Here is a 15,469-nt window from a genome sequence, read left to right as displayed (position 1 = left end):
TTGGGAGGTAATTAGGGTTAGATGAGGTCATGAAGGTGGGGCCCTGGTCTAGTGGGATTAGTGGAACATCTAGACTGATGTTTGACTAAACAACTGTGTACCATAGCCTAGCCAAGTTGACACATACTTGTTTAATAAGATATGATTATTAATTAATTGACAGAACTAAAAGAAATATATAAATAAATTATCATAGGGAGATTTTAATACACCTCTTTCATTATCTTATAGGAAAAAACTAAGAACACAGATGACTTGAAGAATACAAATAAAATTTTTGAACTAATGGACATATAATATACCTTCTACTCAACAAATGTAGAATACACCTTCATTATAAGTGTTTATGAAAAATTTACTACATTGAGCATATATGGGGCTATAATGCTAGTATCAGGAAATATTAAAGAAATGATTCTTTATTTTTATGAAAATAAAATTGGAAATTGAATAGTCTCTGACCACAATCCACTTTCAATATTGGAAAATTTTCTTTAAAAAGCTTTTCTAAATAACCTATGAATCAAGGGAAAATTAAAAAGGTAAGAAGAGAACACTTTGTAATAATTGATGACAATATTGATACCCACCAGCCAAAGACCACCAGGAACATACCTGATGTCCAAAGAAAGCTGGTTTTATTGGTACTTGATGCAGGAAGGGAGACCCCACCCCATGCGGAAGCACGTAGCACCTCAGCAGGAAGATGGTAGAATGGCTGGTTATAACATTTAGGTTGTAAGAGGAGATTCTAGCGAGGGTTCAAAGAAGTGGAGGAGGGGGTTTGGTGTGCTTGGAAAGTGGAAGTAATTCTCTAATCGGGAATCTTATCAATTTATCTAAGAGGTGGGAGTATGAGAGCAGAGCTGAAGCTGAACTTGGTAAAGAAGCAGCGGCCATTCCTGTTAGCCCCCAGTTGGGGATATTTGGTCATTTTGTGGTTTGCAATGTTCTCATTTATGTCAGTGTTTATTTATCTCGTTTTTGTTCCACTTCATTGAGGTCCAGACATCGTCTGATGTTGTTGTGTGAAATTACGTTAAGAGGCAACACCAGAGCCCAGCAACATGTGGCAGAACAGCCCTCAGCTGACAGCTGTCAGGGCTCATTTTTCTTTATCAATGAAAATAATCCATATAAAAACTTTGTTGTATTGGGATACTCATTTCTTAGAGGGAAATTTATATCCCTAACAGCAGAATTAAGAGAATAAACAGGTTGAAAATTAATGATCTAATAACTTATCTCAAGACGTTCGAAAGAAAAGAAGAAAATAAACTCAAAGAAAGTAGAAAAAAAGGAATAATTAAGACAAGGGAAAATTTTAATGAAATGGAAAATAAACCTACAATGCAATCTCAAAACTATAACTTGTTAATTGTAAATATCAATAGTACTGGTAAAATATTATCCAGAAAAACGTGATAAGACACAAACAACCACTGTCAGAAATGGGAAAAAAACAAACTACAGCTTTTGCAGGCAGTTAAAATATAACAGAAAAATATTATGAATGACTTTATGCCAATAAATTTGAAAACTTCGACATAAAGGAAAATGGTTCAGGAAAACACACTTACTAAAACTGTCGCAAGAAGTTACAGAAAATCTCAATGATCCTATAACTATTTTAAAAACTATATCTTTAAAAAAAACCATCCACAAATCAAAAAACCAGGCCCAGATGGTTCCCTGGTGAGTACTATGAACTAAAAATGGGGGAGTTTGGAGGCCAGCCCTGTGGCCTAGTGGTTAGGTTTGGCACCTTCCACTGTGGTGGCCTGGGTTCGGTTCCCGAGCTGGAGCTACACCACTCGTTGGCAGCCATGCTGACATGGTGACCCACATACAAAATAGAGGAAGAGTGGCACAGATGTTAGCTCAGGGTGACTTTCTCAACGGAAAAAAAAAAAGAAAAATGGGGGAGTTTGTCTCCTGGTTAAAAACTTATGTGTGATTTCTCAGGCCTGACCATAGGCAATTACAGAGGCTTTACCTGGCAGGCCTCTCAGGAGAAAGCTGCCCACCCAACACCAGACTTGGTGCACAGCCAAATACACGACAGACTCTAAGGGGAGTTGCAGTCAAGGACTCAAACCTCCCTTACCAGCCACGCTCTTAGGAGTATCTGTATTACTCACCCGGGCATTTCCACTCCGAAGCCTCTTTATTTGGGGCTTTCCTCAGGCACCTCTGCTGAGACCTCTTTGTCAGGGCAAGGAGGGGAAGTCTTGAGACACTTTTCTCAACTCTGACTCAGTTCTCAGCACTTTTTCACCCAAGGTCCTCCTTCCTCTTCCCCAGCCTTCCTCCCCCGAAAAACTGCAAGGGCCTTTTATTCCCATCTCCCTCAGCAGTGAGACCACTCCTTTGTCTATGCTAACCTACGTCACCCTCTACAGAGTGCACCTTTTGTGGTAGAAAATGGAATCGGGCAGTGGGCCTCTTCTCTGCGTTAGCCTCCGGCTTGTACCATCACAGGAAGTGACAAAGCCTTAACCGTTGCTTTCAGTTTTGGCTTGCTGCTTTAATCAGGTACTCACAGCCTGCAGTTCAGCTCTTTCCAGCTGAGCTGAGCTCCTGACAAAAGCAAAGCCAATCCACCACAAAGTCTAACAGAAAATAGAGAGAGAGACACCACCGTCCAAAACTGGTTTAAGTATGTTAATTTCAGGTGAAGAAGACTTAAAATAGTACCATTCAAGCCACAAAAGGACTTTTTATTGAGATATCATTAACATATCGCATTACATTAGTTTCAGGTGTACAATATAATGATTCCCTGTCTGTAGATATTGTGAAATGATCACAACAATAAGTCTAGTTAACATCCACACATAGTTACAAAATCTTTTTTCTTGTGATGAGAACTTTTAAGATCTACACTCTTAGCAACTTTCAAATATGCAATACAGTCACTATGCTGTACATTACAACCCCAGGACTGACTTATTTTCTAGCTGGAAGTTTGTGTCTTTAACTACCTTCACCCATTTTGCCCAGCCCCACAGCCCACTTCTGTCAACCACCAATCTGTTCTCTGTATCTGTGAGTTTGGTTTTGTTTTTTGGGTTTTTTTTTTTTTTTTTTAGATTCCGCATATAAGTCAGATCATGCAGTATTTGTCTTTCTCTGTCTGATTTATTTCACTTAGCATAATGCCCTAAAGGTATATCTGTATTGTCACAAATGGCAAGATTTCCTTCTTTTTATGGGTGAATAATATTCCATCATGTATATATCACATTCTCTTTATCCATTCATCCATTGATGGACAGCAAAAAAACAAACAATCTGATTTAAAAATTTGCTTCTATGTCTTGGCTATTGTAAACAATACTGCAAGAAAAATGGGGATGGATGTATCTTTTCTATTTAGTCTCTTCATTTCTTTGGGATAAATATCCGGAAGTAGAATTGCCAGATCATATGGTAGTTCTATTTTTGATTTTTTGAGGTACCTCTATACTGTTTTCCACAGTGGATGCACCAATTTATATTCCCACCAACAGTATCTCAGTGTTCCCTTTTCTCTACATCCTCACCAACATTTGTTATTTTTATGTTTTTGTGTGTGTGTGTGAAGAAGATTGTCCCTGAGCTAGCCTCTGTTGCCCATCTTCCCCTTTTTGCTTGAGGAAGATTGTCACTGAGCTAACATCTGTGCCAATCTTCCTCTGTTTTATGTGGGATGCCACCACAGTGTGGCTTGATGGGTGGTGCTAGAGCTGCACCCAGGATCCCAACCTATGAACCCTGGGCTGCTGGAGCAGAGCGTGTGAACTTAACTACTCCGCCACTGGGTGGGCTCCTATTTCTTATCTTTTTAATAGTAGCCATTCTAACATGTGTGAATGGCGAGATCTCATTGTGGTTTTGGTTTGCATCTCCCTGATGATTAGGGATGCTGAGAAACTTTGATGTACCTGTTGGCCATCTGTATGTGTTCTTTGGAAAATTATCTATTCAGATCATCTTCCCATTTTTAAATCAGATTGTTTGTTTTTTTGCTGTTGAGTTGTATGCCTTCTTTATATATCTTGACTATTAACCCTTTATCAGATATGGTTTGCAAATATTTTTTCCCATTTAGTAGATTCCCTTTTCATTTTGTTGATGGCTTCCTTTGCTGTATGGAAGCTTTTTGGTTTGATGTAGTCCCACTTGTTTGTTTCTGCTTTTGTTGCCTAAAAGGACATTTTATATTTATAAAATATAAATAAATTTATAAAATATACAGTTCAATTTTTTTCCATTCCTTCACTTGCAGTTTGTGAATGTCTTTAGGTCTGAAGTGTGTCTCTTGTATGCAGCATATATATGGGTCTTGTTTTTTTATCCAATCAGCCACTCTATGCCTTTTGATTGGAATATTTAGTCCATTGACATTTAAAGTAGCTATTGATAAGAATGTACTTACTGCCATTTTGTTAAGTTTTTTTCTTGGTGTTTTAGTAGTTCTTCTCTGTTCCTTTCTTGTTCTCTTGCTCTCTTCCCTTGTGGCTTTCTTTAGTATTATGAAGTTCATATATAATAACCTATGTAAATAGCAATCTATATTAATTTGATGGTCTCTTTAGTTTGACCCCTTGCTAAAAGCTCTACTCTTTTACTCCCCTGCTCCCACATTTTATGTTTTTGATAACATATCTAACTTCTTTTTTGTGCATGTGTATCCATTACCCTCTTATCATGGAAATAGATAATTTTAGTACTTTTATCTTTTAACCTTCATGTTAGCTTCATAGCTGGTTGATCTGCTCCCTTTATTGTATATTTGCCTTTACCAGTGATTTTATTGCTTTTTTTTCTTAAAGATTGGCACCTGAGCTAACATCTGTTGCCAATCTTTTTTTCTTCTTCTCCCCAAAGCCCCCCAGTACATAGTTGTATAGTCTAGTTATAGGTCCTTCTGGTTGTGGCATGTGGGACACCACCTCAGCACGGCTTGATGAGCACTGCCATGTCTGTGCCCAGAATCTGAACCGGTGAAACCCTGGGCCACTGAAGCAGAGTGCACGAACTTAACCACTTGGCCACAGCCCAGCCCTACTTTTTTTTTTTTTTTGATAATTTTCTTATTCCTGTTTGCTGTCTTCTGTTTTCCACTTAAATAAGTCCCTTTAGCATTTCTTGTAAAGCTGGTTTCTTGGTGGAAAAACTCCTTAAGTTTTTGCCTATCTTGGAAACTCTTTATCTCTACTTCCATTCTGAATGATAACCTTGCTGGGTAGAGTATTCCTGGCTGTAGGTTTTTTCCTTTCAGCACTTTAACTATATCGTGCCACTCCATTCTAGCCTGTAAGGTTTCTGCTGAGAAGTCAGCTGATAGCCTTATAGGGTTTCCTTTGTATGTAATTTGTTACCTTTCCCTTACAGCTTTTAGAATTCTCAATTTATCTTCAATTGTTGATATTTGGTGCTCTCTATGCTTCCTGTACTTGAATGTCTTTCCTTCCTTAGGTTAGGAAAGTTTTCAGCTATTATTTCTTCAAATAGATTCTATTCCCTGTTATCTCTCTCTTCTCCTTCTGGGATACATATAATATGAATATTAATGCATTTAATGTTGTCCCTTAGACAGTTCTCATTCTTTTTAATTCTTTTTTCTTTTATCTATTCAGCTTGGGTGATTTCCTCTAGTCTTTCATCCAGCTCACTGATCTTTTCCTCTGTATCATCAACTCTGCTATTGAGTCTCTCTAGTGAATTTTTCATTTCCAGTATTTTATTTTTCATTTCTGATTGGTTCTTTTTTATATTTTCCAATTCTTTGTTGAAGTTCTCGCTGAGTTCATCCATTCTTCTCCCAAGATCATTGAGCATCCCTATGACTTTTTGTTTGAACTCTTTCTCAGGTAGATTATTTATTTCTGTTTCATTTAGATCTTTATCTGAGGTTTTGTCGTGTTCCCTTCCTTGGAATGTATTCTTTTGTCTCCTCATTTTGCCTCTTTCTCTGTGATTATATCTATGTATTAGGTAGGTCAGCTACATCTCCTGATCTTGGAGACATGGCCTATGTAAAGCAATGCCTTATGAGGCCCAGCAGTGTGCCTCCCACTCATCACCAGTTCCTAATGTTCCAGGGGTGTCCCCTGTGTGGGCTACATGTATCCTTCTGTTGTGGCAGGGTTGCTTTTGCCGCAGGTGCTCAGGGAGGCTAGACTGTCCCCCCGTGCAGCTGGTTGTAATTCTCAGCTGCATGTGGCTGCTATGGACCCTTTAATTACTTTATCAGGCATGGGGATCCCCAGCACAGCTGGCTGTAAAGTCTAATAACATATTCCTGTTGCAGTTTTTCTGTTGAGTGAGTAGGCCCCCACTGTGGCTGGTTGCTAGGCTCAGGGGCTTATAATTGCTGTAGGCCTCCAGCTTGCAAGGCTCTTGTCAGCTCTTTCAGGGTTGCAGCTGAGTGGGGCCAGCCCCAGGCACAGGAGTACCCAATTGTTTCAGACTTTGGAGGGTGGGGCCAACCCCCTATGTGGTTGTTTGAGAAGCACAAGTCTTCTGCAGCTGATATACCCCATTGCCCACAAGGCCACACACACCATAAACACAGTCCTGAGCCATGTGCATGCCTCAACCCCCTGAAGCAGACCCAGTTGCCCCACAGCAGAGGCCCCCACACTCTGCCAGTGCCCCACACACTCCTCCTCCTTCTTATGCACACCCTGCCCACAGAGGTAGACCCACTCACCTGGCTGCAGAGGATCCAGGCACCCAGCCAATGCAGGCCCACAAGTTGCCTGAGGGCTTGCTGCTGGGTGGTGTCAGTCCCTAGGGTGGGCTGCCATCCCTGTCTGAGCTGGATTAAATCAGTGCTCTAGTGGGTGGGGCAGACCTTGAGCTAACAAGCCAGGGGACAAACTCTAATGGCATCTGCTAGCAGCTATGTCAGCATGCCTCTACTAGGTCACAATAATGGCTGCCACCAATATCTCAGTCCCTGGAGAGGTCTCACGTCTCACTGAGATGTGCCCAGAGCCTACCAGGTGAGTCTCTTTTCAAGAAAAGACTGTGCACTTTTCTGGTGGTTTTACGTTGCTTTCTGAAATGGGTGAATTTGTGCATGGGCCCTCTAAGAGCTGGCTTTTTTTCTGCTTATGTCCAATAGCTTTTTTAGGGGTATTCCCCGTTGTAGTTAATAGCCAGCAAAGCCAGATATTGTGACATTCATTTCCGTTATGCTGAGTCCAAAGGGTGCTTATAGCAAAAACACTCCCCCACTCAGAGGCACCGTTCCTCCAGGGAAGGCTGTGCACCTTAGGATTGCTCCTGGCTGCCTGTGAAACACCATGGCTCATGAAGGTAACTTTTTTCTCTGAAGAAGGAATTCCTGCCTCTTCCACCTCGCTCAGCACTGTCTCTTGTTGTGGGGGTTCTTTTTATACAGTTTTCAGTTCTCTCTCAGGGGTAGTTGTTCCAAGACTAGTTGTAGATCAGTTGTGTCCATGGGAGGAGGTGAGTTCAGAGTCCACCTATGCCACCATCTTGACACCTCTCCCCTCTCTATTTTTTTTTAAATAGGGAAAAACCTGGAAGATTTCTCACCACAGTTTTAATTGTGGTATCCCCAGGGAGTGGGATAAATTGGTGACTTTCACTTTCTCAGAAATGTTTAAAATTTGTCTTTTAATATAAATTTGGGTTTAAAAGGGGGTAATGGAGTGAATATTTTAGTTTTAAAATATTGTGAAGCTCAGCCACAAACTCATTAAGCTACAGATTTTTAAAAACCGAATTATTAATTTAATCCAACTCCAGAAATTCTCTTTTAAGATAATCCTTCACATTTCGATAGCATTGAATGTTTCTTAAAGTGCTTTTGAGAGGGATGTTTTTAGTGGAGTAGACAGATACATAAAAAATGCTATAAAATGCACAGGCTATAATTTAAAAAAAGACATGAAATCAGTGTGGGCACATGGACCCTATAGCATTTAGAGGCAAACCAAGTTTGAAACCCAAGCTGCTATAGCATCCGTGGGTCATTAAAAAATCAGGGCAAATCCTGTTCCTTGACTATCAGTTTGCCCTTGTGAAAGGTCAAAGTCTTTTGGAGCAAGTTTGAAGAATAAAACTGACTTTCTGATCTAAAGAAGTTTCAAGAATGTGTGGTGCCTGGCTTTCTTCTCCAGGTGACTGGTGATGAGATCAAACAGGGAGGAGATTAACAGTAATCCTTTGAAAAGTAGGTCCTTATGTCTCACTCCTGCTGAGTTAACAAATTCATCCTGATAGAAAACAAAAATAAAACAATAAGCCAAATTCTGCCCTGATTTATCTGGCCAGTAGAAGGTCCTGAACTCTCTCCATTCCTCATGGCTTTGGGCCTCCGTGCAGTGAGGCTCCAGGCTCCAGACCTGCTGCCATCAGGCCAGGCCCCTCTCCACCTGGACTCCCGTCACCTCCTGCCCAGCCCCACTCTGCTTTGTCTCTACCTCTTCATCTTTTTCCCCTTTCCAGACACGGCTCCTGAATATCTCTCACCTTCTTCAAAGGCTTCAAAGGCTTTTTTCTCCTGACTGTAAATTCCTCCAAATTCAAGGAAAACAAATAAACACAAATGGAGAAACCCTGCAGGAGACCTGTGGCTCCCACTCTGGACATCAGCCCCAACTCCTACCCACTCCTCTCGTTATGTCTAAATGGAGAGTCAAAGTCCTTCACCTGGCATCTCTGGAACCTCCCCATGTTGGCATTGCAAGCAAAAGTTGGTGTTCTGTGTACAAGTGCCCTTATTTCAGGAGATGAGACAATAGTGTCCATCAGATCAGAAGACTGTGAAGACCCCCTATCACCCCAAAAGCTTAAAGGACTCTGCATTAAGGAGGAGGGAGAGAGTGGGGGAGCCCCTGCCTCTGACTCTACTGATCACTCCTATTCAAAGGGATACTAAAAAGTGGCGCAGGACAGGCCATTCCCTCCAGGGACCAGTCAGGGAAGTCAGAGCCACCAGGAGTGGATGTCAAAGTCAATCAAAGAAATATCATTACAAGAAAATCTATATATCACACATTCAACAGCAGGAAGAGCAACTGAAATCCCGGGATCTTTCACATTCACAGTCTGTCCACACCCAGTGGAACACAGCTGAAGGAGGGGCCAAGGTAAGAGTTCCAGTCTTTCTTCAGTTGTGGGGGGCAGATGAGCGAGTCATTCAGCCAGCAGCAGGGTGCCTGGTGTTCCTACAGCCATCTTTAGTTCCTCTGCTGAGGATTCTCCCTGCACATATCACAACTGTATATTCACTTGTCATAGGCTTCTCTTCAGAAATGAACACATGACATCCCTAACATTAAGACTCATCATTGTCATCCACAGTGAATCCCAATATTTAGACAATCTCCTAACTCCCACTGAAAATTAGCCTCGGACTTGCATCTGAGAATTTGGATCCAAAGCAGGAAGTCATTTTGTGGTTTAGATCTTACTGATCTTGGAGGATGTTCTGAAAGGCAGCTTTCCACAGGCAGAAGACCAAGGGTGAACTCTAAGCAGGAGATGAAGTCCTGATGGGAGAAGACAAAGGGGCAGATTCTGAGGCAAACCTTAGTGTTAACTATATAAACGTTTTTTTGGATATATTCCCCAGTCTCTTTTTTTTTTTTTAATTAAGATTATGATAGATTACAACCTTGTGAGATTTCAGTTATACATTATTGTTAGTAATGTTGTGGGTACACCACTTCACCCTTTGTGCCCTCCCCCCACCCCCCCTTTTCCCTGGTAACCACCGATCAGTTCTCCTTGTCTATATGTTAACTTCCACCTATAACTGCAGTCATATAGAGTTTGTCTTTCTCTGTCTGGCTTATTTCGCTTAACATAATACCCTCAAGGTCCATCCATGTTGATGCAAATGGAAAAATTTGGTCCTTTTTTATGGCTGAGTAGTATTCCATTGTGTCTATATACCATATCTTCTTTATCCAGTCGTCAGGTTCTGGGCATGTAGGTTGGTTCCATGTCTTGGCTATTGTAAATAATGCTGTGATGAACATAGGGGTGCATGGGACTCTTGAGATTGCTGATTCCAGGTTCTTAGGGTAGATACCCAGTAGTGGGATGGCTAGGTCATAGGGTATTTCTATTTTTAACTTTTTGAGAAATCTCCATACTGTTTTCCATAGTGGCTGCACTAGTTTGCATTCCCACCAACAGTGTATGAGGGTTCCTTTTTCTCCACAACCTCTTCAACATTTGTCACTCTTGGTTTTGGATATTTTTGCCAATCTAACGGGTGTAAGGTGATATCTTAGTGTGGTTTTGATTTGCATTTCCCTGATGATTAGTGATGATGAACATCTTTTCATGTGTCTATTGGCCATACTTACATCTTCTTTGAAGAAATGTCTGTTCATGTCCTCTTCCCATTTTTTGATCTGGTTGGTTGTTTTTTTGTTGTTAAGCTGTGTGAGTTCTTTGCATATTATGGAGATTAATCCTTTGTCAGATAGGTAGCTTGTAAATATTTTTTCCCAATTAGTGGGCTGTTTTTTTGTTTCAATCCTGTTTTCATTTGCCTTGAAGAAACTCTTTAGTCTGATGAAGTCCCATTTGTTTATTCTTTCTATTGTTTCCCTCATCTGAGGAGTTATAGTGTCCGAAAAGATTCTTTTGAAACTGATGTCAAAGAGTGTACTGCCTATATTCTCTTCTAGAAGACTTATTGTTTCAGGCCTAATCTTTAGGTCTTTGATCCATTTTGAGTTTACTTTTGTTAACGGTGAAAAAGAATGGTCAATTTTCATTCTTTTACATGTGGCTGTCCAGTTTTCCCAGCACCATTTGTTGAAGAGACTTTCTTTTCTCCTTTGTAGGCCCTCCGCTCCTTTGTCGAAGATTAGCTGTCCATAGATGTGTGGTTTCATCTCTGGGCTTTCAATTCTGTTCCATTGATCTGTGCACCTGTTTTTGTACCAGTACCATGCTGTTTTGATCACTGTAGCTTTGTAGGATGTTTTGAAATCAGGGATTGTGATGCCTCTGGCTTTGTTTTTCTTACTCAGGATTGCTTTAGCAATTCGCGGTCTTTTGCTGCCCCATATGAATTTTAGGATTCTTTGTTCAATTTCTGTAAAGAATGTCCTTGGGATTCTGATTGGGATAGCGTTGAATCTGTAGATTGCTTTAGGTAGTATGGACATTTTAACTATGTTTATTCTTCCAATCCATGTGCATGGAATGTCTTTCCATCTCTTTATGTTGTCGTCAATTTCTTTCAAGAAGGTCTTGTAGTTTTCGTTGTATAGATCTTTCACTTCCTTGGTTAAATTTATCCCAAGGTATTTTATTCTTTTCGTTGCAATTGTGAATGGGATTGAGTTCTTGAGTTCTTTTTCTGTTGGTTCATTGTTAGTGTATAGAAATGCTACTGATTTATATATGTTGATTTTAAACCCTGCAACTTTGCTGTAGCTGTTGATTGTTTCTAATAGTTTTCCTATGGATTCTTCAGGGTTTTCTATATATAAGATCATGTCATCTGCAAACAGTGAGAGTTTTACTTCTTCATTGCCTATTTGGATTCCTTTTATTTCTTTTTCCTGCCGAATTGCTCTGGCCAACACCTCCAGTACTATGGTGAATAGGGTGGTGAAAGTGGGCACCCTTGTCTTGTTCCTGTCCTCAGAGGGATGGCTTTCAGTTTTTGTCCGTTGAGTATGATGTTGGCTGTGGGTTTGTCATATATGGCCTTTATTTTGTTGAGGTACTTTCTTTCTATACCCATTTTATTGAGGGTTTTTATCATAAATGGATGTTGGATCTTGTCGAATGGTTTCTCTGCATCTATTGAGATGATCACGTGGTTTTTGTTTCTCATTTTGTTAATGTAGTGTATCACGTTGATTGACTTGCGGATGTTGAACCATCCCTGTGTCCCTGGTATAAATCCCACTTGATCATGGTGTATAATCTTTTTGATGTATTGCTGTATTCGGTTTACCAGAATTTTGTTGAGGATTTTTGCATCTATGTTCATAAGTGATATCGGCCTGTAGTTCTCCTTCTTTGTGTTGTCCTTGTCAGGTTTGGGGATCAGAGTGATGTTGGCTTCATCGAATGTGTTAGGGAGTACTCCATCTTCCTCAATTTTCTGGAATAGTTTGAGAAGGATAGGTATTAAGTCTTCTTTGACTGTTTGGTAGAATTCTCCAGAGAAGCCGTCTGGTCCTGGACTCTTATTTTGGGGGAGGTTTTTGATTACTGTTTCTATTTCTTTACTTGTGATTGGCCTATTCAGATTCTCCATTTCTTCCTGGTTCAGTTTGGGGAGGTTGTAAGAGTCCAGGAATTTGTCCATTTCTTCTAGGTTGTTCAATTTGTTGGCATATAGTTTTTCATAGTATTCTCTTATGATCCCTTGTATTTCTTTGGTGTCTGTTGTGATTTCTCCTCTCTCATTCCTAATTTTATTTATTTGAGATTTCCCTCTTCTTTTCTTGGTGAGTCTGGCTAAGGGTTTTTCAGTTTTGTTAATTTTTTTGAAGAACTAACTCTTCGTTTCATTGATCCTTTCTACTGTCTTTTTTGTTTCAATATCGTTTATTTCTGCTCTTATTTTTATTATTTCCCTCCTTCTACTGACTCTGGGTTTTGTTTGTTCTTCTTTTTCTAATTCTGTTAGGTGTCATTTGAGGTTGCTTATGTGAGCTTTTTCTTGTTTCCTGAGGTGAGCCTGTATTGCAATGAATTTCCCTCTTTGGAGTGCTTTTGCTGCATCCCAAATGATTTGGTATGACATGTTCTCATTTCCATTTGTCTCCAGATAATATTTGATTTCTTCTTTAATTTCTTCAATAATCCATTGTTTGTTCAGTAGCGTGTTGTTTAGTCTCCACATTTTTGCACCTTTCTCTGCTTTATTCTTGTAGTTGATTTGTAGTTTCATAGCATTATGATCAGAAAAGGTGCTTGATATTATTTCAACTCTCTTGTATTTATTGATGCTTGCTTTGTTTCCCAAAATATGGTCTATTCTTGAGAATGTTCCATGCGCACTTGAGAAGAATGTGTAGCCTGCTGTTTTTGGATGAAGTGTTCTATATATATCTATTAAGTCCATCTGATGTAGTTTTTCATTTAATTCTATAATTTCCTTGTTGATTTTCTGTCTGGATGTTCTATCCATTGGTGTTAATGGGGTGTTGAGTTCCCCTACTATTATTGTATTTTTGCTGATGTCTTCTTTTAGTTCTTTTAAGAGTTGCTTTACAAATTTTGGTGCTCCTGTGTTGGGTGCATATATATTTACAAGTGTTATGTCTTCTTGGTGGAGAGTCCCTTTTATCATTATATACTGTCCCTCTTTGTCTTTCTTTATCTGTTTTGCTTTGAAGTCTACCTTGTCTGATATAAGTATGGCAAGACCTGCTTTCTTTTGTTCATTATTAGCTTGGAGTATTGTCTTCCATCCCTCCACTCTGAGTCTGTGTTTGTCTTTGGGGCTGAGATGTGTTTCCTGGAGGCAGCATATTGTTGGGTCTTGTTCTTTGATCCATCCTGTCACTCTGTGTCTTTTGATAGGAGAGTTCAATCCATTTACATTTAGAGTGATTATTGAAATGTGGGGGCCTACCGCTGCCATTTTATGTCTTGTTTTCCAGTTCTCTTCAATTTCCTTTGTTTCTCGTCCCATGGTTTAGTCTGTTCTGATGGAGAGCTGCTACTCTCTGTTGTTGTCCTTCTACTTATCTCCTTTGCTCTTGGTTTTGTAGCCCCTTTCCTTTTTTTGATTTTTCAGGAATGAAGGTTTTCCTGAGCATTTCTTGAAGAGGAGGTTTTGTGGCAATGAACTCCCTTAATTTTTGTTTATCTGGGAAAGTTTTTATTTCTCCATCGTATTTGAAGGATATTTTCACTGGGTAGAGAATTCTCGGCTGCAGATTTTTGTCCTTCAGATTTTTGAATATATCATTCCACTCTCTTCTAGCCTGTAATGTTTCTGCTGAGAAATCTGCTGATAGCCTGATGGGGGTTCCTTTGTAGGTTAATTTCTTCTGCCTGGCTGCCCTTAGTATTCTCTTCTTGTCGTTGACTTTTGCTAGCTTCACTACTATATGCCTTGGGGTTGGTCTACTTGCATTGATAAAGTTTGGAGATCTATTGGCTTCTGTCACATGAAGTTCCATCTCTCTCCCCAGGTTTGGGAAGTTCTCAGCCATTATTTCTTTGAATAGGCTTTCTGCCCTCTTCTCCCTCTCTTCTCCCTCTGGTATACCTATAATCCTTAGGTTGCATCTCCTAATTGTGTCAGATAATTCTCGGAGAGTTTCTTCATTTCTTTTTAGTCTCAGTTCTCTCTCCTCCTCTGCCTGCAACATTTCTATATTCCTATCTTCCAAATTGCTAATTCTTTCCTCCATATTATCGGCCCTACTGTTCAGTGCATCTAGATTTTTCTTAATCTCCTCTATTGTGTTCCTCATTTCCAGTATTTCTGTTTGGTTCTTCTTTATAGTATCGAACTCTTTTGTGACATAGCTCCTGAACTCGTTGAGTTGTCTATCTGAATTCTCTTTTAACTCATTGAGTTTTTTAATGATGGCTGTTTTGAAGTCATCATCATTTAGGTTATATATTTCATTGTCTTTGGGATTGTTTTCTGTGTGTTTGTCATTTTCCTTCTGTTCTGGAGATTCAATATATTTTTTCATATTGCTTGATGGTGTAGATTTGTGCCTCCGCATAGAGACAGAGTTTAGTTACTGCTTCCACTTGTTTCTACAGGTGTGGTGGGGGGACAGCTGTTTATGCTGCACCAACCAGGAACCCTATCAGCTGTTGCTAACTGGGCCTGGTCCCCTCCTTGCAGTCACTGTGATCCTGTGGGTTCCCTCTTCAGCTGTGGGGGCCGTCACATGGGGGCTTCAGGCTGCTGGTGCCTACTGTTGCAGACCACCTAGACGTGCTCCCTCCTTAGGGTCTGCAGCGGTGTTATGGGCTTTCCCAGCGGCCAGGGGCAGGATCACTTATATTTGCAGCTCTGTCACTGTCGGTGCCCACAAAATCTCACTTGTCCACTATGGGTCACAGCAGAGCTATGGGCACCTTCTGGAGTCTGTGGTTAGCTCACCTAGCTATGCTACTTTTGTCCCAGGGTCTTCCAGCTTTGTGGTTGCCAGGTGGGTGCTCTCTACTAGTGCTGTGCAGAGGCTATCACTGAGGCTGCTGTGAGACTGTAGAGTTTCCCCCTTGGCCACGGAGCTGGGTTGCTGGAACTCCACCCAGCTCCAGTCCTCTCCCCTAGGATCTCGGGGAGCCCCTTGCCCTGTCTAGGGGATAGCCAGAGACCTTGAGTTCAGTGGCAGCTGGCCGGCTGCTGCCCTGCCTGGGATTCTCCTCTTCGGGACCCTCCTGGCATTGTGGATGCTGGGTGGGGCCTCTCCGCTAATGGCGGGTAGAGACTTTGCCTGCTGCCCGGATGGAACTCTGGAGTTATCCCCCCGGGCCATGGAGCTGG

General features: G+C 40.8%; 1 long non-coding RNA gene across 1 annotated transcript in view; it reads right to left on the bottom strand.

The window, feature by feature from the left end:
- The window catches only part of LOC139045863 (uncharacterized), a 28,382-nt gene extending 25,911 nt beyond the window's left edge, over nucleotides 1-2,471 (bottom strand). The window contains exon 1 of the long non-coding RNA XR_011505099.1: nucleotides 2,142-2,471. This is a non-coding gene — a long non-coding RNA (uncharacterized lncRNA). The remainder of the gene's footprint in view (nucleotides 1-2,141) is intronic.
- Nucleotides 2,472-15,469: the final 12,998 nt, after the last annotated feature.

The sequence above is a fragment of the Equus asinus genome, chromosome 8 (assembly GCF_041296235.1).
Source record: "Equus asinus isolate D_3611 breed Donkey chromosome 8, EquAss-T2T_v2, whole genome shotgun sequence".
Taxonomy (NCBI): Eukaryota; Metazoa; Chordata; class Mammalia; order Perissodactyla; family Equidae; genus Equus; species Equus asinus.
Note: the sequence above shows the minus strand (reverse complement) of the source record. Positions and strands in the feature narration are given on the sequence as shown.